The following is a 27,605-nucleotide window of genomic DNA, read 5'->3' on the forward strand; positions in this document are numbered from 1 at the left end:
GTGTATTATCAGTTTTCCATAATAATGGCTTGTTATTGCTTATTTATTGCTTATTTTTTGAAATAATTGGAAGGAATGTTGAACAGAAAGGAACAGGTCCGACACCGTCAGGAACAGCAAAAAAAAAAAAAAAAGCAATCTTCGTAGCTGATACGAAGATTGTGAATGCGCCATCGAATACGCCATCCGATAGATTCTGCGGCGTGCTGCGCGCACTACAGATGAGATGACCGCAGGTAGCCGTGGTGTTATGGCGCTGACAGTGAAGACCTTCCTAGACGTGTAGCTTAAAGACATGACAGGGATGCGTGAAAACTCCGCTTCGAGTGAGATGACATGCAGGTTTATTTAGTCAGACGCAGGCTGCGTCGCTCGTAATACGGACCATGACAAGCGCGGATTGCTTGAAGGCGACACGTCATGCCAGCTTGATTGCACATAAGAGTGTTGTAGAACGTGCCGTCGTAGGTTTCCTTCTACCGTTGAGTATACAGTATGCAGCGAGCGATCCAACCGCATCATTTCGTGCTAGACGGAAGCTGTGACGTACGTCCACGAAATGTACGCAGGCGAGAAGCTATGCAGGCTAATCAGCGCACGAACGCACAGGATACACGTACTGCCCCGGTTGAAGATTCACGTGTGGCTAAAGCCACCAGAACAGCAAGGTGACTGTTTGGGCATGTTGGTAAGACACGAAAGAACTTTACGCGCACTAGACGAGGACAGAGAAGAGGCTAAGATACACGAGCGCAGGACGACTGTGCTAATGTGTCTTAGCCTCTTCTCTGTCCGTAGTGCGCATAAGGTTCTTTCACCAGAACAGGTTGCCGACCTTCTCTCGAAGGAACGACCACCCCCACCGGCAGATGCGGAATGTCATCATGTTAAAGAAAGACAAGGAACGTCTGGTGTCTTCTGGTGTTGCCTACCGCGAACGCCAGAACAGTCCGGTGTTTTCTAATGCGCACGCCAGCATCGTTTGGTGCTGCCTATTGTGGGCCAATCAGCGTCGTCTGGTGAAGACTGGCATGCACTGCCGTGTTTCTGGTGTGCATGCCAGTCTGGCGTGATGGAAACAGCTTCTGCACACCAGAGTGGCGCCATGCTTTCCGGATTGCTTCTCTGGTTTGGCGTAATCTGGTATATTGAGCTAATGACGTTTGTGGTTTGTTCAGTGCATATGTAAGCGAGCAGCCGTGGCACAGCACACATGGACATGGTACGTAACAGTAACAAAATGCCGAATAACGTGCGATTGCACAAAAGCACGCTGTGCAACGAAAGACAGAAATGTGAAACTCGCGAAATCAAGCATGTATCTTGTGTATACAGATGTGCTTTAACGTAGGAAAGAAAAGTTTAAATTGGGACAAAGGTATGCGCAACAAGTGCATGGCATTGCGCTCTGCAAAGGACTGCAGTGCTCTGAACTCAGGATCCTGAACTACTATTCTTGTGACTGGTTATTATGGACGATTTGTGCCGCTAGATCGTGGTCACTGTTACTGAATTACCGGGCTCGAGAACTGGAAATTGTATTGAACCTTCAACACAGACGTGAACGACTAGCCACTGGTGAACGATGAACTTCGGTGAACGACTAGCCACTGACATTAAGGACAGCGGCGGCCATTCGAAATACTCAGCTACTGTAAACTGAACAGACTATTCTGAAGGACTGAGAGCTTTATAAGAGGACTTCACTGGAGACCTCCCACATTTTTTTTTTGTGATGAGAAGCGTGACCAGCTACCATCAGCACGATGTAACCGCGACAGAAACTTCTATATTTCTGCCAAATAAAGAGAGGATGACGCTGGGTCAGAGAAAGCCCATGATGTTGCTAGGATTCGATGAGGTGTTCCACTCACGTAGGTCAAATTTGTCCAGAGAAGAAAAAGAAGAGCTTCAAATCACCCTCACCCGCTGCCTCTGCCACATACCGCCAAACCGGACGCACCTGCGGCCTTAATTTATTGCAGTGAGAACGTTAAATTGCTCTCCGGTCACTCCGATGGCTCTTCATTTAATGAAACGTTTACATAAACCGAATCGTCATTCCAGTTCCGTCTCCGTTGGCGAGCGCGTACTCTCGTGCTTGCATTCAAGTCGCTGGCGAAGCCAGTGTTATCGAAACGAGGAAAACAGGCACGGAGCAGGGAAGCGCTGACGCCCTTACAGTAAACGTGCTGAACGCTTCGAAACCTGTTACGAGATCCACACAGTAGAAGTTGCTGGTAAATGTTTTCGTGTCAGGTATTAGGTCAGATATCGTTCGATTAGAGCGGTCGCCTAAGCGACATTCTTCTCTGACGGACTGTTGAGACAAGCACAACAAATTTCGAAGAAACAAAAAAGCGTAATAAAAAGACTGCGATTCGACACCGGTCTTGTAACTAACGATTCATTTGTGCGAGTTGTTAGATGTAACGTGAGGCACATGCGTTCATACACCTCCGACATCTTTCAACACGAAAGTTTCTCTTTGATGACAGCTAAAAACTGAAGACAAAGATGCTCGAATCAATCGGAACACGGCGTTGTCAGCACTGACAGTTAAGCTGCCTTACTCGAAAACGTAGGAAAGTTAGAGAGCACGTATAACGTGCGATCAAAACCAGCCGGGCAGTTTCCCATACGACCGCGACCCACTCCACTGTCACCCACATTTCTCATGGCAAGCTTTAACCGTGACTTCCGTCAAAAGCAAACTGCATAATTCATGAACATGCTAAACCGAAGGTCACGCATGTCGCACGGGAGTCGCAGGCACGCAGCGCAAAGACATGACGCGCAGAAGAATTGAAAGAGGGAGAGAGAGAGAGAAGTGAAACAAGAATTCTCAGACTCGAGAGTTCAAGAAACCTCACCGGAAGGAAGGCGGCAGCTCTGTCGTCACCGGCTCCTTCAGAAGCCGGGCTCTACGATGGCACCCCGACGTTTCTCTCCGAAGACGTAAGATCCACCACGTTATCACGGCTCGCGACGGTGATTCGACGCCACTCCGAGGTCACTCACTGATCACACGCTTTCCAAAATCACCACCGGCGAAAATAAAACAGACCGGGAAAACACTACGGAACCACCAAAAAGCCACGCCTCGAGAAGAAATGTTGGCGAGGCAAAAAACCGCTTCTGTTTCCTCAGGAACGTGTTAAACACTTCTGCTACAACAGCGTCGGCAGATTGCAGCAGACGACGCCGCTTGGTTGCAGACGACGAGGCTGCTGCATGTTCCACGCTCCACGGACCGCAGACGACAACGACGCCCGCTCGGTTCGCAGGCGACGCACGCTTTGAAAACACGCACGCAGCAGACGACGGGCTCGGTAAAGCCAGGCAGCCGCCCCTTTGGCCCTCCCTCTCAAGATGGCGGAGGGCGTAGTAGAAACCGGAAAGCTCCCAAACCGGTTCCGAAGCTGCCTTCGGCTGCTTCTGCTGCTGCAAGGTCTACGTACGCGGGCACAGGGTGAGAGTGGTGAACGTCGAGCCGCTCGCTGCTCGCGCGAGGAACCTCGCGAAATGCACTCACTCGCACCTGTACGGGCGAGCGGTCGTGAGCAGCAGACGATCGTCGCCGCTCACTTGACGTCGACGGTCAGCAGAAGACGAAAGCCTTGCTCTCTGGGAGTCGTCTGCTGTCCTACAGTGGCGGGCAGCCATGTTGAAGAGGACCACATCGTGACATCTCGTGTGAAACGTGAAACGTCGGTATACGAGGCATCGTAGAGCGAGCTTATCCTCCAGAAGTCGCCGCCGAGACGTCGCCGTACGGGTGTCCCGAACAGAACTTTGTGCGGCGTCGCTTCCACGCAACGTCAATGTGAGTTGTTACGGCGCTGCAAGCCGGCTATAGTGTTCACAACGGAGGCGTGGTCGGATGGCGCTTCTGCGCTTGTCTGAGGAATTGCGTAGCACGTGAAAGTGGTATACCCTTGTCAGTGCATCGTCAAGGAGAACCTGAATCACGTACGTTAGTCGCGTGCTATGTACATGATGTGCTGAACCCTGTGAAAGTCGACAGCGTCGCGAAAACTCGCTAATACACTTCTGCGTGTCACTTCCTGTAGATTCGCAATTTCGCTTTGGGACTTCTCCGAACTTTGTTTTGAAAGTGCAAGCGAAATGTAAACGCAGTCCGCGAGCAGAAGCTTGAAATGTCGGTTTCAGTCGGTGTGCACAGTGACTTCTGCGTCATTCCACCTAAGTTGGTGAAGCTAGGTGTTATCACTTTTATTCAGACAAGCAAGTTTTAAGGTCGTTTGCGTGCGAAAGTTTCGGACAATCAGCACGCCACCCTAATGTCGAAGTGATCGTTTGGAGCAACGATGCCACATGAACGTAAACAACGATACGAATCCATGCTTTCATGTTACGAACTGTTGTAAAGGGCCACAATTTTTCACCTGAGCACTGTAGGGTGTGACGCGTCGTGAGCCAATTTGAGACCGCTAGAATTCAAGGAAGCGGATGAATCGATGGACACATCGCGATCACCCGGAATTGGGTCTGAGAGGAAATCTAGTAACGCAATCTCAAGTTGATAAAAGCGTTCCACGGCTTCGATTATAATGCAATACACCAACGTAACCATACGAATTTCTCGTTTCTTCGTTCGAGGGCTTCCACAACTAAATCTCGATTCTTTATTAGGCACAGGGACACTTTGTTCACAGTAAGTGGCACTCCTAGATTGTTATGAACACTTTCCAGCTGAAACTCACAAGTGAGATTAGGGAAGAAATAGGATTAACCACGCATGAAACGTTAGTAAAACAGTGACCTAGGATTACGCACAACTTGCAGTCTATTCGAGCTGCCGGTTATAGCGTGGTAAGCACGGAGAAGCAATTTCATTTAGCGATTCGTAGTCAACTCGGGGGATGCTGTGTTCTGCTGAATGTTAGCAATAATTTCTGTAGTACAGCATTACAAACATTACAAAGGGGTTATTACTGGTCCATATCAAGTGACAAGAGCGCATAAGTGACTGCTAGCTCCAAAGGAGTTTACGTGGTAGACTGTAACAATAACTAATTAATAAGATCTGAAGTAACAGTTGACAGGCCCAAGGTCTATGAAAGAGGAAGATTTATTTGGTTTTTCAAAACCAGACGCTGATGGTGGCTCTAATTGCACTCCTATAGTTTTAGAGCGTAGCTGCTTGATGTCGTTGAAATAATGCTACTTTCGATTAAGTCAATTATTTTTCTTCAACTGTTAGGCGGAGTAAATGAGCGCAATCATGATTGCGATTCTAGAAAATGCCGAGTGTACTACCAAAATTCTGAAAGAAAATTAGAACTCGCGATGTCTTCCTGTAGAAAATGTTACAAGCTAATTAAGTTTCCTGAATTAAATTTCTAAATATAAGGTGGCCGCGTTGGAAAGGGGATCAGGCAGGCCTGGGGTCACACCAGAATATTGCCGGTATTTAAATATCGTCCCCTGGAATGTAAGCGCCACCAATTCTGTATTCGTGAAAAGACTAAGATTAAAGATTACTCCAGGATGTACAGCATTGCGGCGTAGTTGGATCACAAACCTAAGAAAGGCGCAATACAATAGGCATCTTTTTTTCCAGATCTCCACTTCCATTCGCGTAATACGATTCGTATAAATCAACTACATAAAGCATACGAGCATCTAGCTTAAACACAGGACAAGAACATAGCTACAAAAAAAAAAAAAAGTGTCAAGAACTGTCTACTCGCCATGATAGCAGACACGTAGATGGCTTCTGGCTCGTCGCAGCTTGCTTCCGGAAAGAAGCCGGCACCGGGGTCTTCAGGCAAGTCACGCATTTTTCCACACTGTTTTCGCAACTCAGCGTCGACAGATGCAACCGAGGAAGCGGATCAACAACATGCCGTCGTGAGCACACACTGCACTTCTGTTTGGCCAAAAGTCTTCAGAGCTGTCAGGAGTTGTCGTCCAACAACAACCGCTTTTCACACCAGCAGATGCGCAAAGTCACGACGGAACAAACTCACAGGACGATAACCAACCGCAGCTAAGGTTGAACGTGCACCAAACAACTTTCTGATCCAAAGAATGTAGCAATTAATTCCTTCTAGTCGGCGTCGTTCTCCAATCGTTCACCCCGTTTTCAATGGAGCACTCGTTCCCACAAACTACGTCATCAACACGTCACTCACAAACACAACGTCCCATTGGCTAGTTCGGCGCGACAGACGACGAGTAGTTTCGAAACTGAAGCTACTGCAAGAAGCCGCGAAACAGCATCTTCACGGACGAAATAGCCGTCACCTCCGCTAAAGGGGGTCGCAGGCACGACATCTCCGATTCTAATGGTGACGTCACGGGAAAGACTGCTAAAGATTGGACGGTTTGGGTATTGGGAGAGAACGCCTGAGGTCGGAAGCCGGAACGGCGCTTTTCCTCGGAACATATATTTCACCTTTGCCCACACCGGTACACCGACAAGGAAAGGTAGACCGCCAACGCCTGGTATCAGGTTCGCGAACTTGCACTTTCCTTTGCTCCAGAAACAGCAGAAAGAGCAGCTGTTGATCCATTTATAGCTCTAAACTCAAATACCACACCGCACTCGGAATCGCCGCGAAGACACCTAGTAGCTCTTTTGCCCTTTCCTCGTATTTCTCGTGCCTTTTTTAAACCCGCAAGCAAGCTGAACTGAGCGTCGCTATACAGATGCGACACGGGCGCGTTTCTAACCGTTTATTAATTCACTTCACGCGGCCAGCTTCTCCAGTTTCGGATTCATACATGCACAACCGTCCGGGGGTCTCTTTTACGCACGCTTGTCTCTGGCTTTGGCTTGGCTAGATAAACCGCCACGTCCGACCAAGTGCGAACCAAAGTTCACCCCCTACCATTTTACGAGAAACGAAAAAAATGGATAAAAGAAAAGCTACAAACAAGAAAGAAACTTTTCCTGCTTCCTCGCGCACCCCAGCAGGCTTCACCGAAACCGACATCGCCGCGGCATTCGCGGAATTCGACTGCTCGCGCCGCTTCTACACGGTCTCCAAGTGGTGTCGTGCTAGGCGGAATAGTATGCAAATAGGAATTCATATTCATCGCGCGTATACGGCATTTCAAGTATACGTTAGGGTATCGCGAACCTTCGTGATACGTGAGCCAGGTTCAGACAAAGGGGGCGATCGCGAAACGATGAGCCGTCCGACAGGAATATGCGTATATGAGCAAACGCCTACAGCAAGCACGTGTCGGCGACCGATATGAATATAGTACTGCGAACAGCGGCCTAAATACTACTGGCCTTTAGAGCCTCTGTGTACAGAATACAACGTCCATGCAAGGCGTTCGGGTGCCACTGCGTGCAGCACTATGAAAATAAAAATGTATATAGGTGTTTCGCGTACGCGCTTCCTTCTGCGTCATATGCCTACGTTCCGATCACCAGAGAGATCGCGCGGCATCTGAAACCCATTAGTGATTGCAGCGCCAAACCACGTGGAGCGCATTTCTTACGCATTTCTGGTGCGTTGTGTCCACGACAAAATTACGAAGGAAGTACGGAGGAAGTACGAAACTATGTGGTAAACGCAATGCTGTGGCCGCAGGGTTATGGCCAGAACATTATGGCCAGAACATTACTACTAGGAGTACATTAGCGTCATTCAGAAATCGCAAGAGTGATGCCTAACTAATGGATTTGTCTACGACATGGCACGAATCCGTTGAGAAGGCAACGTGCACTTTCTTTGGTTGGTCGTTCTTTTGCCGTGCAACGTTTTCTGAGGTAATCTATAGGTGTTTTGTGTTTAGGACTATTATATTTAATTACGTAATTTCCGGCACATAAATCAATTATGATAGCCTTTGCTATGCGCGTCGGCAGACGTGTACGAGGTTCAGGGTGCATTCACCACGTTAACATATTTTCTTTCACGTTCTAAAGTTCTAAATGATTGTTCTTCGTTTTAATAGAATGATTTAGACCATTTAATCGGAGTATTTAGAGGCTAAAGAACAGTAAATATTGCAACAGAACGATTTTGCGATGAAATCTGCACGTCGGGAAGGTTGGTGCAAGAACCCACGTGGTAGTTCAAAACATGAACAACGAAATTTCAAGCAAATCTGCGTTTTTCCTACGTTTCCCACAGTGGATGAAGCGCCACTGAATATCATGGCGTAGACATTGGTGCCGCATTCCTGACTAGGATATATATATATATATTTTATGTGAAAATCTTATGTACCATATCTCCATGGTGCAGACGCCGAAGTCTACAAGGAATTCGTGCACAGACAGCAGCTAGCCGGTGTACACGGGCCTTCTTGGTTTTATAAGGAGCAACAAGCGTTATAAAATCACAGAATGCTTACGCCCAAAGACGTTCAATAACTCATATATCACAGACATGGCCTCTAAGATTCCCAGCGCGCATCCGCGAGCACCGCCCGATCTCGCAGGCTATGTCGAGGAGTAATCGCATACTGCACATTCCGGTTGAGATAGAAGCGCATTCATTGCGCATCTGAAATGATGGCGCCGGTGACGTGACACCGAAGAGGTGACGGAAAAATTTACGCGTTACTCTAAGAGAAACCCATATGCGCCCAAACCCGACTCAGACTCGGCTGCGTCGAGTAATTATTTCGCTAAGAGCATGATGTTACCTGGAGCAGGTGATGTTGTCAGGAACCGTCATGTCCTAGGGATACCCGGATACCAAGTACTTAACTTCTTAGCGTGGTAATACAACCTATGCTCAACAACTCAACACACATTGGGCTCAACAAGTTCGATGACCGCTCTCTGTTGGACGAGATAATCCTCCAACATTTCTGTGACTCGGTATCCGATGGGAAGACCGTGAAAGCGTCATTGTGCTTTTTGTGATCCACCGGATCGAGTGTACGACTATAGTAGTTTTATCTGTCTGTCTTCTCCTGCTTTCTTTCTAACAGCATTTTCCCCAACCTCCGTGTAGGGTCGCAAACCGGAGACTTGTGCCTCGTTAGCCTCTCTGTTGCTATTCTGAAAGTTTTGACATTCATGAAGCCTATCGGCAGCTAGGACGATGTGGAGCAATACTCCACGAACGCTCGAAAACTCACGGTGGCCAGTACTCCTGGTGCAGAATGTCAGCATTCTATATAATGAGCCAGGAGGCGTTAACCCACGGAAGAGGCCAGCACCGGGGGCTCGTAATTCTGTTAGAACTAATAAATAAGGTTTCCTCATCTGGAAACACATTATGAGTGGTTTTTCGCTTGAGACGGAACAAACAGATGCGGCGGCAATCAACTCACCACGTAGTCCGGGTCCACGTAGTCCCTTGGAGCCGAGCGCACGGAGCGGTGACCCAGCGACGAGATGGTGGCGTAGTGGTTCATCGGCGGTGGCCCGAGGTTCTCATCGTCCACCGTGCTTACACTCATCCTGCCGTCGGGACAAAGAAAAAAACAACAACAAAAAAGTGAGACGAAGTGACTCCGGATGCGTTGACAAAAGCTACTTTTCGCATGGCGAAATGTTTATGAAAGAAAATGGTCCTAGCGCACAGACAAAGCAAAGCCGAAGAAACTGCGAAACTAAATCGGAATCAGCGGTATACAGGCATGTAGGAAGGCTGCGAGTAACAGTTTTCGGAGGATACCTTCTTCTTTTGCCACAGCAGAATTTGAGAAAAAGAAAAGCAGAACTGGCAAGCTAAACTTCGGCAAACTGACGCCAGTGTGATCATTACAGCACTACACTTCCAAATAATGGGGTCATCAGCCAAGACATGTCGACTTCAGGACAAAAGCCGCTGCCAGATTTTTCGGATTACCTCTGCCTTGGATAGCTGACACAATCGTCTGCCAGCAAATTTCCTTACTTCGTCACCTAATTCTCCACCGACCACGACTGCGCTTTCCCTCTTTTCGCTACTCTGTAACTGTAATTGTCCACCGGTTTATCGGCCTTACGCATTACATGACCTGCCCAGCTCCATTTTTTCTCTTAATGACAACTGTAATATCTTACAGCAATTGTTCTCAAATTAATATATGTCAATGTACGATTGATAAAGTGATAAGCGGTTGAAGAACGCTTGCCTCGCGCACAGAATTGTAACACTCAGTGCTTCAATTACCATTTAATGAGTCAATTAAATTAACATATGACCTTTATTCCAATCAGCTGCGGAGTACTAGGCCAAGGCGGTATTCAGAGCTGCTGCTGAGTTTAGTGTAGTCAGGCTTAACATACCTTCAAGCAAAAAGTCACCATCACCGTATACAAAACGCGACTGAAGCTCGCTTAACAGTGGTCATAAGATATTCTTGTTAAAAAGAAACTCGAAAGAGAAAAACTTGTCTCACCAGTCTTGGAGCCAGGTTAGGACTCTGTTGTGGCCGTACTCCATGTTCGGACCCGGCGGCGTACGAACAGACATAGTGGTTTGTGAATTTGCTCCTCGCAAGAAAGGCCGTCCGTTTCTGGAAGCTCCTCTGTCGTCTGTTCACCGTCCCCCCTCAATTTCTCGTTATCGCGTGCACAATGGGTCCTTTCTTCAGTTGCCTTAAACACCACCCTGAGTATAGTAAAAAGAGGTATTCGATCCCAAAAGGAACCTCGATGAAACGCCAAAAGCGCCTCGTTATTTTCGAAAGACGTTGGCTGCACAAAGTTCGTGTTTTATCGACACACTCCAGGCCTTCTGTCTGCACTTCGCTTTTCCTCCCTCGACCCTGTTAAAACACTAGGTTAACGCAGCGGTTATTCTCGTCCTAAAAGCCTTCAAGCTACCCGGAGGTTGAAGCAGCGATCAACCAGTTTTCGTCTGGAACATCAGCAAGACGTTCCTAGCTGTCTTCTGCTGCTTCCGTCACCGCCGTCTGTCAGTTAGGACTTCTGGAACTTCTGGACTTCTGGTTAGGGCTACTGCTCCAGACGACTCTTTATCGTCTATTGAGAGTAAACAGGAGATTAAAGCCCTCGAAGCGCACGCTCTGATTTGCTTCACGCATTTGCTTTTGTTTTTCTGTCGTCTGCTCGTTCGTTTTCACCACTTTTTTCGTCTGCTCGGGTCTTTGTCTTCTGCTAGACGCAAAACAGGTAATTAGAAGCTCCAGCTTAGAGGGCCAGCCTTTCTTAAGTCCTTTCTTAGTCGCTAAGTGCATCGACGGGGAAGCTCTTTTGTCGCGTAACTCGAGTCTTCTTTCGTCGATGTTTCAAGTTGCCGGGCGATGATGGCTCACAGGCCGTCCATAATCCGTCGCACGCCTGTGAGCGTTGATTGCCAAGAGACTGCAAGCGAGGACGCGGAAGATGGCCTTTCGGAACAAGGGGGATTATCGTAGGCGAGCCGGGATAGAAGTGCCTAGGGAAGAGAGAAAGAAAGCAAATAAATAAATAAAGCAACACAACTTTCTCGTCAGTGAAGGGACACAGGACGAAAGAGAAGGGCCAAAGTAACCATTGGACAACGACACAAAGCGGCGAGCTAAAGTTGGCGACAAATTGCTTCTATACCCTCGGGCCTTCGGCGGAAGTTCGGGCCCCAGTCGATATTGGATTAACATCGGTAATGCCAGTAACACGGGATTAGTTCACGCCCGCGCGTCTGGCGCGTTGCCTCGTAAGTCTACCGGTTCTTAGGATCGATTAAGGCGGGTCTATGCAATGACGTTACGGCGTTTGAGGAATGCACTGGCACTAAGCGCGATAACATTGACTATAATTAAATTTAATTTCACCAAAGGAGGTCAGCGGGAGCGAACAATGTTTGATCGAGCAAAATCAGTGTGATAACAGGTTATGGCAGTCATCTAAAATAATAACAAACATCATGCACATGTCACATGCATTGTGGGAATCGATGTTATGTGAAACATCTTGCAGGTAGCTGGCTACTCAGCATCGTGTGGGTTTTCCCAAAGTGTTACAAGGTGGATGAACGCGTTTGTGTAACGCAGTGGTGTGTGTGTGTGTGCGTGTGTGTGCGTGTGCGTGTGTGTGCGTGTGTGTGTGTGTGCGTGTGTGTGCGTGTGTGTGTTTGTGTGTGTGTGTATGCGCGCATGCGCGCGCGCGGGTCTAAGGACAGCAGTAAGGCGGCGATGTCGGTGAGAACCATCGCATATTTACACTCCGGCCGTTCGACGCGAGTTCACGACATCCCGATTGTTCTTTTCCACACAGGGACTGCATGGTCGGGCGTAAGCGAGAAAAGCTCGGATTGTGACGTCATCTGCGACTGAGTGTTATAGAATCGTGCGTACCTATTTCTACGTCACGTTCGCGTGTGTAAAAAACTGCGATGCCGTTTGTACTCCGGCGAAAAAAAAAAACTTTAAAACGTGATGGACATTGTACAGCCTCCATGATCGGTCCAGGTCCAACAGCTTTTATGCAGCGTTGGCTGCTACGAAGGAAGAACCAGGCAATGCGGGCCGATATTCAAGGTGGTGCAGTCTAACACAGAGTCTGAAAGCGTTAGCTGCCACGCGAGAACACTGTGATAAACTGGCACGTAACACACGCGCCAGACAAAGAGCTAGCTGGCGTTAGCACGCTAGAAGTACGAATGGGACCGTGGCCTAACGGATTACCAGTAAGAAGTTTGACCTTTCAGCCACTCCGCCGGTATGATGATGATGACGATGATGATGATGATAATGATAAAAATAACAATAGTATGATCGTGGCCAAACTGTTGAGAGCATCGGGATGCTGTACGGAAGACAGGTTTGATCCCGCCATTGATCAAGCATTCCTTTTTTAACGAAGAAGCCCGAAATGAGGCAAGACCTGCCTATACCGCAAAGTGCCTGGAATACGGCAAAAAAAAAAATGCTTCGCGTTAATTTGTGTGCCCGTACAGCTGTTGCCATCGCGTAGAACAAATCCTCGCTGTAACAAACTGTAAGTCACGATAGTACGACTATAGCGAATAAAAAGAGGGCTATGCCTATCTTTCCCTGTACACGGTCAACACGACTATAGGAAGGAATTCTTGCGAGAATCAGCAACAGTTTTTATGTCGCAGCTGGAACACATTTAAATCGGTCTGCTCTTAGACATCCGTCAGCAGGTCACGACGAAGCGATGTAGAAATTTATTTTAGACGTGCTTAAAGAGTGCACGTATGCACTGAGACACTTAACACTTTCTGGGACACCACCAATATTGTTTAAAGGTCCCGTTATCTGATAACTATCATGAGAACAACGACTTCTAAGTTTATTTACTTTGACACTAAACAGTTCCCAATGTTGGCGGGATATAGCGGAGAAAAGTTGGCAGACGAACCGGAGCTTCTGTCCGTCTCGGTCCGTGACCGAATTCGTATAGTGACCGCATTATTTGACAAGGAAGGCGCCGGTGGTGAAAAGAGAAAAACAAAAACAAAAAAAGATAAAAAAAACAAGAAATTCCTGCCCACAACTGGCGAGCGCCTCAGGGCAGCACCCGCGCGGTCCCTCGGTGTCAAATACGTGCAGCCGACTGACAGACGTCTAACGTCTTCACACGCTTGTAGAGCTCAGCGGAGTCGGCGCCATCGGTAGGCCCCGGGAATACAGATGCCAGACTCGATTTGACTGACGTCGGGAGGTCACGAAAGCAGTAAAAGAGCAGATACGAAAGGACGTCCCGACCGCCTCCCGAAGAGTTTTTCGCGCAGATATTCGAAACACACAAATAAAACAAAACGTCCGAGGGGCTCTTATGACACACCCAAATGCTAAGAAAAAAAATTCTCGTCTTGCGGTCGATGGGAAAGAGGCGCCCTTTTGTGGCGCACTCGACAGGATCCAACGCCAAGCCTCCCCGACTGTCACTTAGGGTTGACGAGCTGGTGCGTGAGGGGACCGATCGATTTAGGCTTAGTTCGAGGAACAAAAGCGTGCGGCCAAGACGTGACGTAAAGTGGAAGGCTTTTAGCAGACGCGAGCGCGGCGCTATCCATTATGAGCCGATGCCGGGACGAATAATCCGAAGACAGCCTCGGAATCGGGGCAGACGACGACAACAGACGGCGCTTGCAGACGAGTTGAAGGAATACAGACGGCAACGAAATCGGGAGCAGACGAAAAACAGGAATTAAGCCGCCGGCAGCAGACGAAAAGAACGAATAAAACACCATCTTAAGCCAGACGAAGCTTGTTGTGAGCAGACGGGCTTAATGCATTCAAAAGCTGTGGGACGCAGCTTCGTAACACGCGTAAGCCGATGACAAAGACTCGATGAACTCCGGAGAGGCATATTCTACACTTTGAAAGACCAGGCTTATACCACGTAATGTGTGGCCGGAGTACAGGCAAGGCCTTTGAGCCAGCTTATAGGTTCTTAATTTATTCAGTCAGCGAGAATCGACTCACATTAACGTACGGTGTATGCTGAAGAATGCAAAAGAACGAAGAGCAGAGCATTAAGGTAAAGTAGTCACGCGACTGTATAAGCAAACGACGGCGTGACACGATCGCCAGCAACCGACAATAAAAGGAAAAATGTTGTCTAATGAATGATTTCAAATACTAAGCAAAGATGCATTGACAGTTGAGACGCGCATATACACACATTTGCATCAGAAGGGGAAAGGATTGTTGAATTTTTTTGAAAGCATCACTATAGGAAATCAGAAAGAAAGTAAAAAACAAAAAAGGGCCAACAGCGCAGACTCCAAGTCTACGGAGTGAATGGCTAAATTAATAAGTTGCAGTTTTGTCAATCATGCGATAACAGCGACGCGATAGCTGAAGAAATAGTGTGCGCAGTAAGGCTTGCACTGATCGGTTGGAACAAACATTTGCACTTGCGCGCTAGCAAATTCCTCTCGAGAAAAATAAAACTTTGATAAAATTTATGATGATGATGATGACCTCAAACCATGGCGCATACTAAATAAGGAAAATTGGCCAATAATCGAATGGAGCAGGCGAAGTGCACTTAAAGTTCTGTGAATAGTCAGTGATGCGCCTGCTGTTCGAGTCGTCTTTATTCCTGTAGGTGGCGCTCCCACGTGGTGAGGAACAAAATCAGTTTTGAAGAATGACTCGAGAACATAGATCAAAATAAATGGGCGGCTAAAATGCACAAGTATCAGTACACGGAAAGCGTAGACACACAATGGAGGAAGAGGTCAAGAAAGTTGGCAACCAAGTACAGGCTAATTGAAAGTGTAAATAGACAACCAGGGAGTCATCAGAAAAAAAAAGTGAGAGAAACACAGGCAGTGAATTGGATGGAAAGAATGGAAAACAATGACCATGGAGATTTACAAAAATGAGAATATAGAAATTATAAGGGAAAATCTGTACTATAACACGATAACACTTGCTATTTGTGGCTCGAGTTGGTTGTCTAAGGACGAAGACATACCGGAGCAGTAAAGTGTCAGTCATCTTGAACATATTCGCATAAGGAAATAGACATTCTTTAATGGGTGCTGGTGATGTTTACCTGCATATGCACCTAGTACGCTACTAGATGTCAAAGGTGATGCACAGGTCAGATGGCTAGCTATAGTGAGAACGTGAGTAGTGGTACCCTAAGGAATATAATTATGTTGGGAAGCTTGGAGATCCTAGAGAGGATAGCGCAACACTTGCTAAGTCATACTATATTCCAGACATAAGTAGGGATATAAAATTAGAGAGAAAGTGTCAATAAAGAGAACAGTTAGTGTGTCATGAGCAACGGCAGCAAAGTTGAATTACGGTGAAATTGTGGCACATAATTACGCCACAGCCCTTTGCCTTTTACTGGTAAGTGCGCTTTGTCACAATGCAAGCATGCACTGCGGCAAGTTGCATTGCGCATTTGAGGGAGTCGGATGGAGTGTTCAGATATTTCTCGCGCGTGGAGGAGGTTGTGCTATATATTATTTTTTTTTGCTATTTGGGATGCTTGTTGGATGCGCGGTACGTGCGTCGTCCTCGAAAATGGCACTTTTCTGTTCAAGCGTCTTATACGCAACCCATAATAACTGGTCTGCTTTAGTAAGCTTCACCGCAACGCACATGTGCATTGCGGTGAGACTTCTTTAACATGCGAAAATGAAAAATAATAGCGGAAAACGGGGGGAAGCCTCAGGGGAGCACCTGAGCCTATGATAAAGCGGGCGGCGCAGGGTTTCCAGGGCGCCCAAGGGGAAGCGGGGGGGATCGAAACTGGGCAAATTCTCATTTCATTCTAGCGCGATACGTTCTGTAGGCTTCATCACATTTCACAACTGCATGGCGGTGAAGCGATCGTAAAAAAGCAGGTAAGAACCTTGTTTCTTTCTGCCGATGCCGATTAGCGAGACGTAATCCCTGCTCGGAACGAACCAGGAAGCAAGAACAAGGCTGAGACGGTGAATGATGCGCTGGAGAGAATGCTGACATAAAGCTCGAAACATATCGCGTTGGAAAGCGAATATACCTAAAGAAAACACTGAAATAGGTTAGGGGAAATGGCGAGGGTCCTAATTTTACCATAGACGAGAAGTTTCGAAGCCATGACGGGACCGGTGAATCTTCGCGCGGATTAACGCGTGCACGTGGCGCCATCTTCCGCATTCGCCGAGAAGTTAGTAAATATTTCCGGGAAGCAGTTGCCGAGAGGCCAAGCAAAAGAAGCGAAGTACCGTGATCTTAGATGCGCAGGGATAAGCGAGCAAGTAAACATTACGACAGCGCCGAGAAAGAAAGAAAAAAAAGACGAAAATAGACTTAGATTCGCAAAGAGATTTAAGGAAGAAAGAAAACAGATTTGGGAGGGGATTACGGCGTCACTGAAATCTTTACTGCAGCAGGCGAGGTATGCTATATAGATGACACAGGTGAATGAGTTCTACGAAAATCCGCTTAGTGGAGGTAAATTTCTTTAATGGCGAAGTTACCCTCCCTTGGAAAGTAGCAGTTAGCTTCAAGGAAACTCGAGAAGCGAACGCCAGGATGTCGAAGAAATATTCTCCTGGTTCCCGGACCGAAACGGATACTGTGAACTTTACGAAACGACGGTGTTCGCAGTTCACACATACTACGCAAAATAGGACTAGCAGAGTGAAAGAGCGCCGACTACCACTTAGCTTTATTTTCACGAAGGCATGAATTCGCCATACTGGTGGAAAAGAAACGAGACAAGGGAGGGCGACTTGGGGGAATTGAAGCCGGAATACGGGCGCAAATTCTCATTTCCTTTCAGCGCAATACGTTGTGTAGGTTTCAACACATTACATTACTGCATTGCGGTGAAGCCTCCACTGCCTCAAAAACCGGCAAGGTATTCCAAATCGTGTTTCGACTGTGCAATGGAAGGTGGAAGACTGGGCACACGTATCACCTAGCTCATCGTTTTAGCCACGATAATTTCACGAGTTAACTGGGTCACATGCTTTGCCGTCGATTTGCGCTCATTAAAAAGATGTTCGCAACCGCAGTCACGGCAGGAAATGCCCAGATGACCCTGAGCAGCATTGTGAATGTTGTTGCGCCAGGCTTACTGAGTCGTCCGAGCTTCAACCCTTGCACGCTGTGTACACCGAGTCAACCCGGAAACTAGCAGACGGTAGCGCGAGCAATCGATATCTCGAATAATCTGGAGCAATGGTTTGCAAAAGTGAAAAAAAATATAAAGAAATTTCTCGCGTTCTTTTCTCAAAACGTATACAAGGCGTCCACCTAGAGAGCGTATTACAATCGAACCCGGATATATCGAATCTGAAGGGGATCACACAAAAAATTGATATATAGGTATTTCGATATATGAAATAAAAATTTTGTACAAACATTTTCAAGCGGATTTTACTGCTGTTCGTTATACACGATAATTCGTTATATGTGGGTTCGATATATACGGATTAGACTGTATAAACGTTACAAACAGGGATAAGATGCCTAAGAAAGGTTGGCCAAAGTTTCCATGGCAACCTGCGTCAAAGGCAACGAAGACAGGTCTGCATTTTAAATGCGATAAGCATTCATTTACGCAACCGATTCCCGATTCTAGCTAGCACAAAATGCTATCCAATTCTTATTGATACATAGTTATCCGAGATGAAATGCAACATTTTTTTTGTTACAGTGTCCCCACAGACTTGGTGTCTGTAGTACGATAAAATTTAAGAGGAAGCTTTATCTCGGGCCCAACTCCGATGCCGCCTATTCAAATGCATGTAAGACGCAGAAACGCCTTTCTGAGATAATCGCTGGACCGACTACGATGAAATTTATTGAATTTGTGAGATAAAGTTTAATTATAGTGAGTGTTGGAAGTGTAATTGTTTTTGAAGGCCGGAAGTTTTTTTTTTGACGACGTTGTCAAAAATTGGTAAGATAAAAAAAATGCATGAAGTTTAAAAAATTCGTAGCTCTGCATCAAGAAATCCAAGTTCTGTAAACTGCACCCGTTCGAACATTCAAGGTGGACAAATTTGATGCATGAATCTATATTTTACATAAATTTGTTACATTGTTTACAAAGGTTTTGCAATAACTCTACTCACATATTAGTGATCTATTTGAGAGCGATGTATATTACTTAAGTTCTGTCCGCTTGAGATGTACTGTTAGATGCAATTTACAGAATTGTAACATATTTTGCCATTGCTAAGTTACAGAGTTGTAAACTTTATAGTTTCGTTTTCTGGAAATTTGCGATTTTCATTAATTTTTATTACTGAACTGACGGCTAAATGAAAAATTCGCTACCAACAGTCCCTGCATTTTACCTTCTTTTAATTACAACAAACCTCATCACATTTGATGCAGCGGTTGCCGAGAAAAACGATTTCTCCTTTCCCATGTATTGAGATAGGAGCCCCCAATCTAAAGCTTCCTCTTAAGTCATCGCTGGTAGACAGACGAATTAAACCCGATGGTTCATAGAAACGAATACCAGATGAACCGGATGACGTCACTGTAGGCGACATCTATGCCTCTCTGTGATCGTGAACTGGATCTTCTCGACGAAACCTAATCTACCGCACATGTGCATTGCATGCATCAGGCTTAGGTGCGCGGGCGCAGGGCTGGGTCCTGTTATATTTTACTTGTGCTGTTTCCAATAAATTGCAATTGTTAGTAAGCGCCCGCTGTGTAGTCTGACTTTGTGTTCCTTCTGTTTCGCATCGTATTACCGGGAATCGGAGTTCAGAGGCATTCAGGGTATATCTTTAAGCCCTAATTAATGGTAGAATATGACCGGCTGTTCTTTTTAACCAAGGACCGTACTGTAAGCGACCAATGTTTCGCAAATGCGTTGATTTGTAAAGAACTGCATTGATACTGAATATCCAATTCTGATCGCTACCTCTTGCCTATACGAAGCTTATAAACCCGATGACACAAGTAACTTTCGAGCGGGATCGAATTTTCGACCCTCGATTGGCTCCCTTCCGCAGCTTGCTCGAAGGAGCCAATCGCGATGCAGTAATTTGATCCCGATCGGACTCGATCGCGATCGAAATTGCCCTATGGGACCGGCGTATTACATAGGACACCCGTGAATGTTGAATGGATTGCTGCCACTACACCTGAAGCTGAAAAAAAAAAGTTAATTTTAAAAAGAAAAAGAAGTCGCCGAGAAAAGCAGGGAGGAATAAGAAAACAGAAAGTTAAAATTGCGTCATTCGAAACTTTCCACGACCTTCACGAATGCGCGTTTTTCATTCACTCCGCCTCAATAGAAATGCAACGGCATAAACAACACAGAAAGCTATCGCCTTTCTCCCGCGCTTTCTTGAGCACGACGCACTAACCTGTTCGCACACGTTTTGCGCGTGCTTTCGCGGATCGAAACCCGAATGAAGCGAAAGCGCGAACTTGCAAGTTCTTACCTCGAGAACGAATAAGCGACAAAGAGCCTTCACAATAAGCATGGAACATAAAAAACACGGTAAAATCTTCGAGAACCAACCCAGTTGTCGGCGAACACAAAAGGCACGCATCGCCTCGTGTCGCCCAAGAAAAACATGGGTGCGCCGCGAACTATAGAAAAAAAAAAGGGGGGGGGGGGGGCACTACGTACTTCTCCACCAAAAGGGAATGTTCTGTATCGATCTGTTTGTCGATGCTGGTGCGAAACGAACCGATGTGACGCCGTGCTTCTTTAACCTTGTATTTTCTTTGTTCAGGCACGTCCCTTTCATTTGCCGACCTGCTTCGAGAGCGCGCCCAGAAGCGTACTTGTGCTTGCGTACGTACGTACTCGCTAAGCCTTTAAGTGTCGTCTGCTTCGTCCTGCAGACGCAAGGTAGCAGCACCAAAGGGTTCTCACATCGCTCTTCTGCTAAGTGCCCACCGGCGCCCACGCTGTTGTCGTCTGCTAGCCACGTGCGCTGTCGCTGCGACTGCCGGCTTTCAGAGGAAGCTTTGGCTCCTGGAATGGCTCGGCGTCAATAATTGCGCGCACGGAAGCGGGTACCTTCCTTTCTCAGCAGACGACAAAGAAAACGGACGTAACCTGCGTAGCGTTAACGCTACGATTTTGTTAGCCGTGGGCACTTTCGTTAACGCGCCGGTTTTGTCTCGCTAGGTGTGTCACTAAGCTGCCTTTGTGAAGCCAGGAACGCGATAGCCACGAAGCTATAGTATTCCCAAGAGGCTCAAGAAAGTTGCAACGCGGGCCGAACTGATCTTTTCTTTGTTCCTACATATTGTCGCGTCGTATGGGGACCGTGACAAACCAATCATGCCAAAACTGTGAGTTGCGAATGTAATGTCACTTGGGGGTGGTCATTTCAGAGCACTCTGGCAGCGTTACGAAGTTAATGTAAATAAAAAAACAATTGGGCACAACTCATTTACGATGACTATGCAAGTACGCAAATAGCCGAAACGCGCCATGTTTGAGGCGTGTACGGCAGCCAGTATTCGCTCTCGCGCTTTTCTCTGCACATGCTGCGCCATCTGGTGCCGCCGCCGCGAAGTCCGCGAATATCCAGTGGCCCAAGTTGGTGTCACATAGGTTTAGTCAAGAGCGGCACATGCTCAGTGGCCCATATTCACCGGAGTGGACCACACTTTTTTTGACTGCGCTATCTCCGGAATCGGCCCATACATTCGGTTAGGTTAGACAGCCGGAAAGAAACCGGTCTGACACTGCCAAGAATGCTGTTCGCACTAAAAGCGACTCAGCGCTTTCGTTAGCACAGGCGAACGTCACTGAAGATGAGAAAGCAAGATTATCACTTCGGCACCCGGTTATTCTTGCATTACGACTTTAAAGCTGTTTTTTTTTCACCACCTTCGTAGCATGGCCAGACCACTCTCAAAAGACCACCCGAAAATGCCTCAACTTTTTTTATTGGACGAACTTGTGCGTGGAAAGATCAGCGGCACTAATGTCACAAGGGTGTTCGTTGGTGGTCAAGTACATGGTGCGCTAATATGAATGGGAACACCAGATTTGTGGGTAAACAGCGTCATTTTAGTTGTTCCTATGCCAAAATGAAAATAGTTCCACGATTTGCATTCGTCAACATGGGAACTGTACGGCAAACAGCCGGGATGAACCGCGGGATCGAATCCCGGCCACGGCGGCCGCATTTCGATGGGGTCGAAATGCGAAAACACCCGTGTACTTAGATTTAGGTGCGCGTTAAAGAACCCCAGGGTGGTCCAAATTTCCGGAGTTCCCCACCAACGGCGTGCCTCATTATCATATCGTGGTTTTGGCACGTAAAACCCCAGAATTTAATTTTTTTAAAGCCGGGATGAAGGTATCTGACTGCTACACCTGCAAGAATCGCGCTTAGAAGACAGATTAAGTGTTTTTAACGGCAGAGCTGTTTAAGCTTGGCAAAATTCCGGTGTGCAACGCTAAAACTGGTTGAGCGAGGAGGAGCCCGGACATTGACGTCATAGCTGCGCCGAGCAAGTCTTCAGTAGAGTCATGTGACCGCGCTAATGAAAGCACGCGCGTGGTGGCGCCCGGGCATTTCTCCGCTCTACCGAGATATGGCTCGACCTAAGCACACCTTGACGCCGGAAGAAGAGGCTGCCCGAAGAGAGAAGCGCCTTCAAGCCACGCGGGAAAGGAATCGCCGTCTTCGTGCCGATCCAGTCTAGCTCGCCAACGAAGCCGCCGATATGCGACGTCGCCGAGCCGATTCGCAATGCCGAGAGCGCGAGAATCAAGCCAAGCGTCAACGCCAGCCTTGCCATGATAGCCTATAGCCTGGCCCTGATAGCCCAACCTTGCCTAGAAAAAGCCAAGCTAAGCCACGTTAAGCCTACATCAACTAGTTGCTAAGGAACGTCGCCCAGCTACACTGTTTCTTCAGACTTGGCACCGCTAGTGTCAAGCTGGCCGCATCTTTCTTTTTTTTTTTAATTGGTGAAGAGTGTGCATTAGAGAATGTACTACAGCAGTATTCGCGACTAGCGCATGATCTCATCAGACACGCCTCCTTTGCTGTATAGAATTCCCAGCAACGTTAAAAAAATTCGGATATTTTAAATGAATAGTTAAGTGATCTCATTATGAGGCACTGCGTAGTGGGCTACTCCGGATTAGTTTTTACCATCCTGAGTTCGCTGAAGTGCACCTAAACCCAAGTATAAACACGAGCGTTTTTTTGTTTTTTGCATTTCGCCCGCATCGAAATGCGACCGCTAAAGCCGCAATCGAACCTGAAATATGGAGTTCATCAGCGTATAGCCATAGCCACTTGCGTAGCGTGGCGGGTAAATTTCGGACACTTGTAGGCGCGTCTGGCGCCGAGCGGAAACCAGATAACAGGGACAACCCGGTGGAAAACGAATGCTGACAAAAAAGTTAAGCGACGACGTGGGACAATGTACAGCCGTCGTCAAAAGCCTGCTCAATAACTGTCAGTCATTTAATAAGAATGAGCCGCTCTTAAATTTGGGATAGTACCTTATGCGAATTTGTTCCGATTTACTATTTCGCCAGTATCACCATGAGTGCAACCATGTAAAACAAGATGCAGTGCCACAATATCACACCTCTCTCCTTCAGCGAACGTGTAGCCTTGTTTCATTATTATCATTATCCTGCGGGTATTTATAATTTGTAAGCGCCTCGATTTACAAGCACGTCGAACGGTATTGCATGCATATGACAAGGTATGTAAGCCTCATTTAGCTTTTTTCTTTCTTTTTTTCTGTCTTCTAACGAATGGATTTCGCGCAACATTCACATTTCACGTTGCTTGAGAAATGAGAAAATAATCGACATTCGAATCGACAGTCCATTCGATATTTGATTCGATATTTGTATTCAATTTCATTCGGGAATTTCACTATTGAAACACCCCTATTCAAAGGTATATGCAGCAGCGTCAATAATGCAGAGAAAGCATTTCTTCTAACTCACCAAAGCGGGGTTCGGGGTCTATAGAACGATACCAATATAGCACTCTCTCAACGTCCAGTCCGACGTTCAGAAACGTTGACTGCTGTCAACTTCATTTCCCAAGGTGCGAACGTCGCTGTCAAAACAAGGTCTCGAAGCAAGAGGCTGTGCGGAATGAAAAGAAGGGCTGTTGTGGATGTGGGGCCCACATTGACACGCCATACAGGCACGAGGAAAACGCTGCGCGTGGCAGAAACATCGAGTGTTTGCCTGCGTAAACACGAATCCCAGCCCCCCGATGTAAAAAAGGGCCTGGGACGAGGGAGTGTTGTGTCAACAAAGCGGGCAGCACAGTGGTTGTCGCTCAGGGAGGGCCGAAAAAGCGATCGCTCAGAACCCATGGAACATGCATTCGGAGAACGCCAAACACTCACACCTCTTTGTCGCATATTGCTGACTCCCCCGAGAAGAACGCTTGCTTCAAGCATGCTATACAAAGAATCGGCATACGCTTCAGCGAATCCCTCTGATTTGAACACGGACCCCGCCGTGGTTGCTCAGTGGCTACGGTGTTGGGCTGCTGAGCACGAGGTTTCGGGTTCGAATCCCAGCCTCGGCGGCCGCATTTCGATGGGGGGCGAAATGCGAAAACACCCGCTTTCGCAGATTTAGGTGCACGTTAAAGAACCCCAGGTGGTCAAAATTATTCCGGAGTCCCCCATTACGGCGTGTCCCACAATCAGGTCGTGGTTTTGGTACGTAAAACCCCATAATCTAATTAATAAATAATTTGAACACGTTTACTGCGAGAGTGCAATGATTCTAGTGTACAAACCTTGCATTCTAGCGTTACTGAGATATGGGGGCGGGATCCTGGAGATTAATAAAGAAGCTTGGAAATAAGGTAACGACAGCGCAATGAGCTATGGAACGAGTAATGTTAGGCGTAACGCTAGATATAAGAAGATGGCGGTGTGCGGATTAGCGAGAAAACGGATGTAGTCAGTATTCTAGCTGACCTTAAGAGGGAAGAAAAATGGAAGCTGAAAAGGTCTTGTAATGCGTAGGGCGGATAACCGGTGGCCTATTATGGTTAGCAAATGGACGCCGAGAGAAGAGAAGCACTGTCGTGGACGGCTGAGCATTAAGAAAATGTTATTAGGAGAATGTTATGAAGTTGGGAAATCTGCAGGATGAGGACAGGTGGTGCGAGAAAGGGGTAATTGGAGATCCCTGTGAGAGGCCTTCGTCTTGCAGTGCACATAAATAAGATGTGTATGATGATAGTTGCGCGATAGCGGGAGGCCTAGTCTGCGGTATTATTTTTTTTTCTTTTTGCAAAGTCAATTAATTAGTGTACACTAATTGCCTCACTTTTAAAATATTGGTTTCACCAAGAAAGTGCCAATACGAAAGCTGTAGATCACATTTAAAAATGGCCGAGTGAAGTGTTTGCAAGTAAGTAGCATTGATGAAGCTTCTTGTACTTGCCTTTAAGGAAAGCCCGCGAAATACAAAAACAAACGCGTGATAGCGACGCTATTTACTATTAAAAGGTTTGTACGCTTTAGGGAGACCCATGAGTCGACGTTACACTTCCACATTTTACGTAGTAGCTTATTGATCGAAAAACACCAAACAAAGATGAGCTCACTGGCCCCACTTTCTCGCTACAATTTCCGTGCTTATATATCAGCTGCTACACATCCGATTGCGTACAGAGTTGTTTATGAATGGTAACCGCCCGAATTAGGAAAATAAATTGAGCCACTCAATATCATGCGCTATTCCATTAAGATACACTTGTGCTTTAGAGATGCCCGTTAGGCTACATTATACTTGCAGTTTTTATGTCGTGATAAATTTGGTTACACAGAAGAGACATGCGCTGACTCGCATTACTTTGCCGGAAAACACGTAGTGGTTATAAAGACCGGTGCCAATTTATGTAGTATATCTACTGTCATATACTGCGAAATACAGAATGACGTACGCCAGACCACGGCGGGCTACAAAAAAGAAAAAAATCGACGAGTTAACAGGAATATGCTGTGACATGACACGTATAGTTGGTGACAGCCTGAATATTACAAGCAAGCTCCATCCACTAAAACTAAGTGCACCTGCTCTTAACGTCTGCGCATCTACGCAAATTGTGTTTGAGTCGGACAGCGTACCTTGTAACTCTTAGGTGTTCAACGTCTACAATAGGATGTGGCGTACGACCCCGACATTTTCCTTTCGCTCTGTTGCCCTTAAAGCTCCAGAGAGCACATAGCAAGCAGAAAATCTGTTTAACAAACTAGGGGAGGTTGTAGCATGACGCGTATGCAATACGACGTGGCATGAAATAATAATCGGAGAAATATTGTAGATAACAAGACATCAGGTTGAGCAACCGCCAACGCCGGAGTATACCAGCTGTATCGTGGGAGTGTCTTGTGCGTGTCTAGTTGAAAAATACGCTATTAAGCATGAAAGCTTGCGAAGTGCCCTTGTGCCGAACATGAGGAAAGTTGAAGCTAACACAATGTACGAACATCTTTTTCTTCATTTGGGATATTCGATGCTTACTATACTCTATATCGGCTACATCTTGGAGGGTATCCGGATTTTTCTGTTGATTTCGGCATAACTGAGCGCTCCATCGTATGTCAATTTTTGTATCGAAACAAATAATAGTTGCACCTGTGTGCCGCTTCAACATACCTCTGTATGGTTTCAGTATAAGTGTGCGCAATTCGTATATAACGGCTGCAGCGAACTCACGTTCGCTGAGTGCGTTTCGCCAATCGAAGTAAAAAACAAACAAACAGATGCAATGCAAGTCTTCCTAGGCCTATGGCTTAATTTCGCAATTATTAACGTGACGCATTAGTTCTGGTGCCAAACACAGGTGATTTCAGTAAACCAGAAGCTTCGGCAGCCAAGCAATGGAGAGAGCTTCGTCACCTTCCCACCCTCGCCCGCTGCGTTCCCGTCCTAATTTACGCTTCGCTAAATCGCGTACTTCGTAATAGCGCCCCCCAAAAAGGATCTCGACTTTCACGTCAGCTTCCTTCCACATCGGTCACACCTGCGAATTAACCACTGCTCTGTCTAGCTTATTAGGAAAGAGAGCGAAAAGAGGCGTACCAAACACTGCTTACCCTGCATAGGAGCCGCGCCGTCTGTGACGAGATATTCGACGTCCGCCCAGCAGTGCCTTTCGAGCAACATCCAAGCACAACCAACGCGTTCCGGCACAAGGGCTGCGCGCCAAAAGTCACCGTTATTCCGTTGCCGCGGCGTCGATTCACGGAGGAGCCATCCACGCGCCAACTCACTCTCGCATTCACTCGCTCGCTCACCAAAAAAAACTCACTCGCAGCACCACACACGCCGCGCTCGCTCGCTCGCTCGCTCGCTCGCTTTCAGGGCGATAGCAGACGACTCGGGCATATAGCGGACGAACGACGCGAAACCCACAAAAGCAGACGAACAAGCAGACGACGTCGTACGTCTGGCACACACCGCACACGCGTTCTCGCGTGAAAAAAAGCGCCGCACAGACGCACAAACTCGCGCGAATGCGTTATGTATCAACTCCCGCGGCGTTGCGCTGAGGTGTCTTCTTTCTCTTAACTTTGTTTGGCTCGCTAGAGCAGCAAAAGACGTGGGAGCTTCGAGGCGACGTTTCGGATCTCCCACCCACCACCGCCATCCCCCGGCCACAGAGAGACCCAGTCACCACCACCTTCGACTTCTGCGCGGTCGCCCAGCTGCGCCTGCAAGCACGAGCAACAAACTTGGCCTGAAAACCCGGAGACGCAAGAATAATAATAAAAAAAGAACCGTGGCGACGCAGGTGTGAGAGCGTTAAAACCGAATAAGAGATAATAACGAAAAGCAGAAAAAGAAGAAGAAAGCTGTGGGGCGCGAGCGGAGATTCACCTACGCTAAACGCCGCCTCGCCGGGGCTTGCTTGTCGTCTGCTACTCGGGTCGCAGACGAAAAGTACTTTCGCGAGGGTGCCCGAAGCCGACGCATCCGAAGCTGCGTCCTTGCGTCCACGAGCCGGCTCGTTCAGCGGCGCGTGCACGTCGTTTAGTGCGAACTCCTCCCCCTCCCTCATTTCTTTTGTTCGTCACCGCCGACGGGAGAGAAGGAAATTGTATGAAGGTGAGGAGAGCAATATGCAAACACCTTGAGGAACGGGAGTAGGCGACGCCGTGTACGGGGCCGTTCTGTTGCGGAAGCGTGGTTGGTGTTCCGGTGATACCCGAGAAGAAGCCAATAACGCGGCCATCTGGGCTTCTGGCGGACAGTGGAGTAACACATTGGATAAAAGCCTAATTCGGTAAGTTGCAGTTAC

The 27,605-nt window shown here is 47.3% G+C and overlaps 1 protein-coding gene and 1 long non-coding RNA gene across 2 annotated transcripts in view; one reads left to right on the forward strand and one right to left on the reverse strand.

The window, feature by feature from the left end:
• The first annotated feature begins 3,473 nt into the window (after positions 1-3,473).
• Positions 3,474-27,605, forward strand: part of LOC119433834 (ATP-binding cassette sub-family G member 5-like) — a 77,953-nt gene continuing 53,821 nt past the window's right edge. The window contains 1 exon segment of the mRNA XM_037701096.2: positions 3,474-3,826. The gene's annotated coding sequence lies outside the window, so the exon portion shown is untranslated.
• On the reverse strand, positions 9,275-26,591 carry LOC119433835 (uncharacterized). The gene is made up of 3 exons (XR_005188470.2): positions 26,401-26,591; positions 10,330-11,330; positions 9,275-9,403 (listed from the first exon to the last, which is right to left on the reverse strand). It is a non-coding gene; the product is annotated as an uncharacterized LOC119433835 (long non-coding RNA).

The sequence above is a fragment of the Dermacentor silvarum genome, chromosome 11 (assembly GCF_013339745.2).
Source record: "Dermacentor silvarum isolate Dsil-2018 chromosome 11, BIME_Dsil_1.4, whole genome shotgun sequence".
NCBI lineage: Eukaryota > Metazoa > Arthropoda > Arachnida > Ixodida > Ixodidae > Dermacentor > Dermacentor silvarum.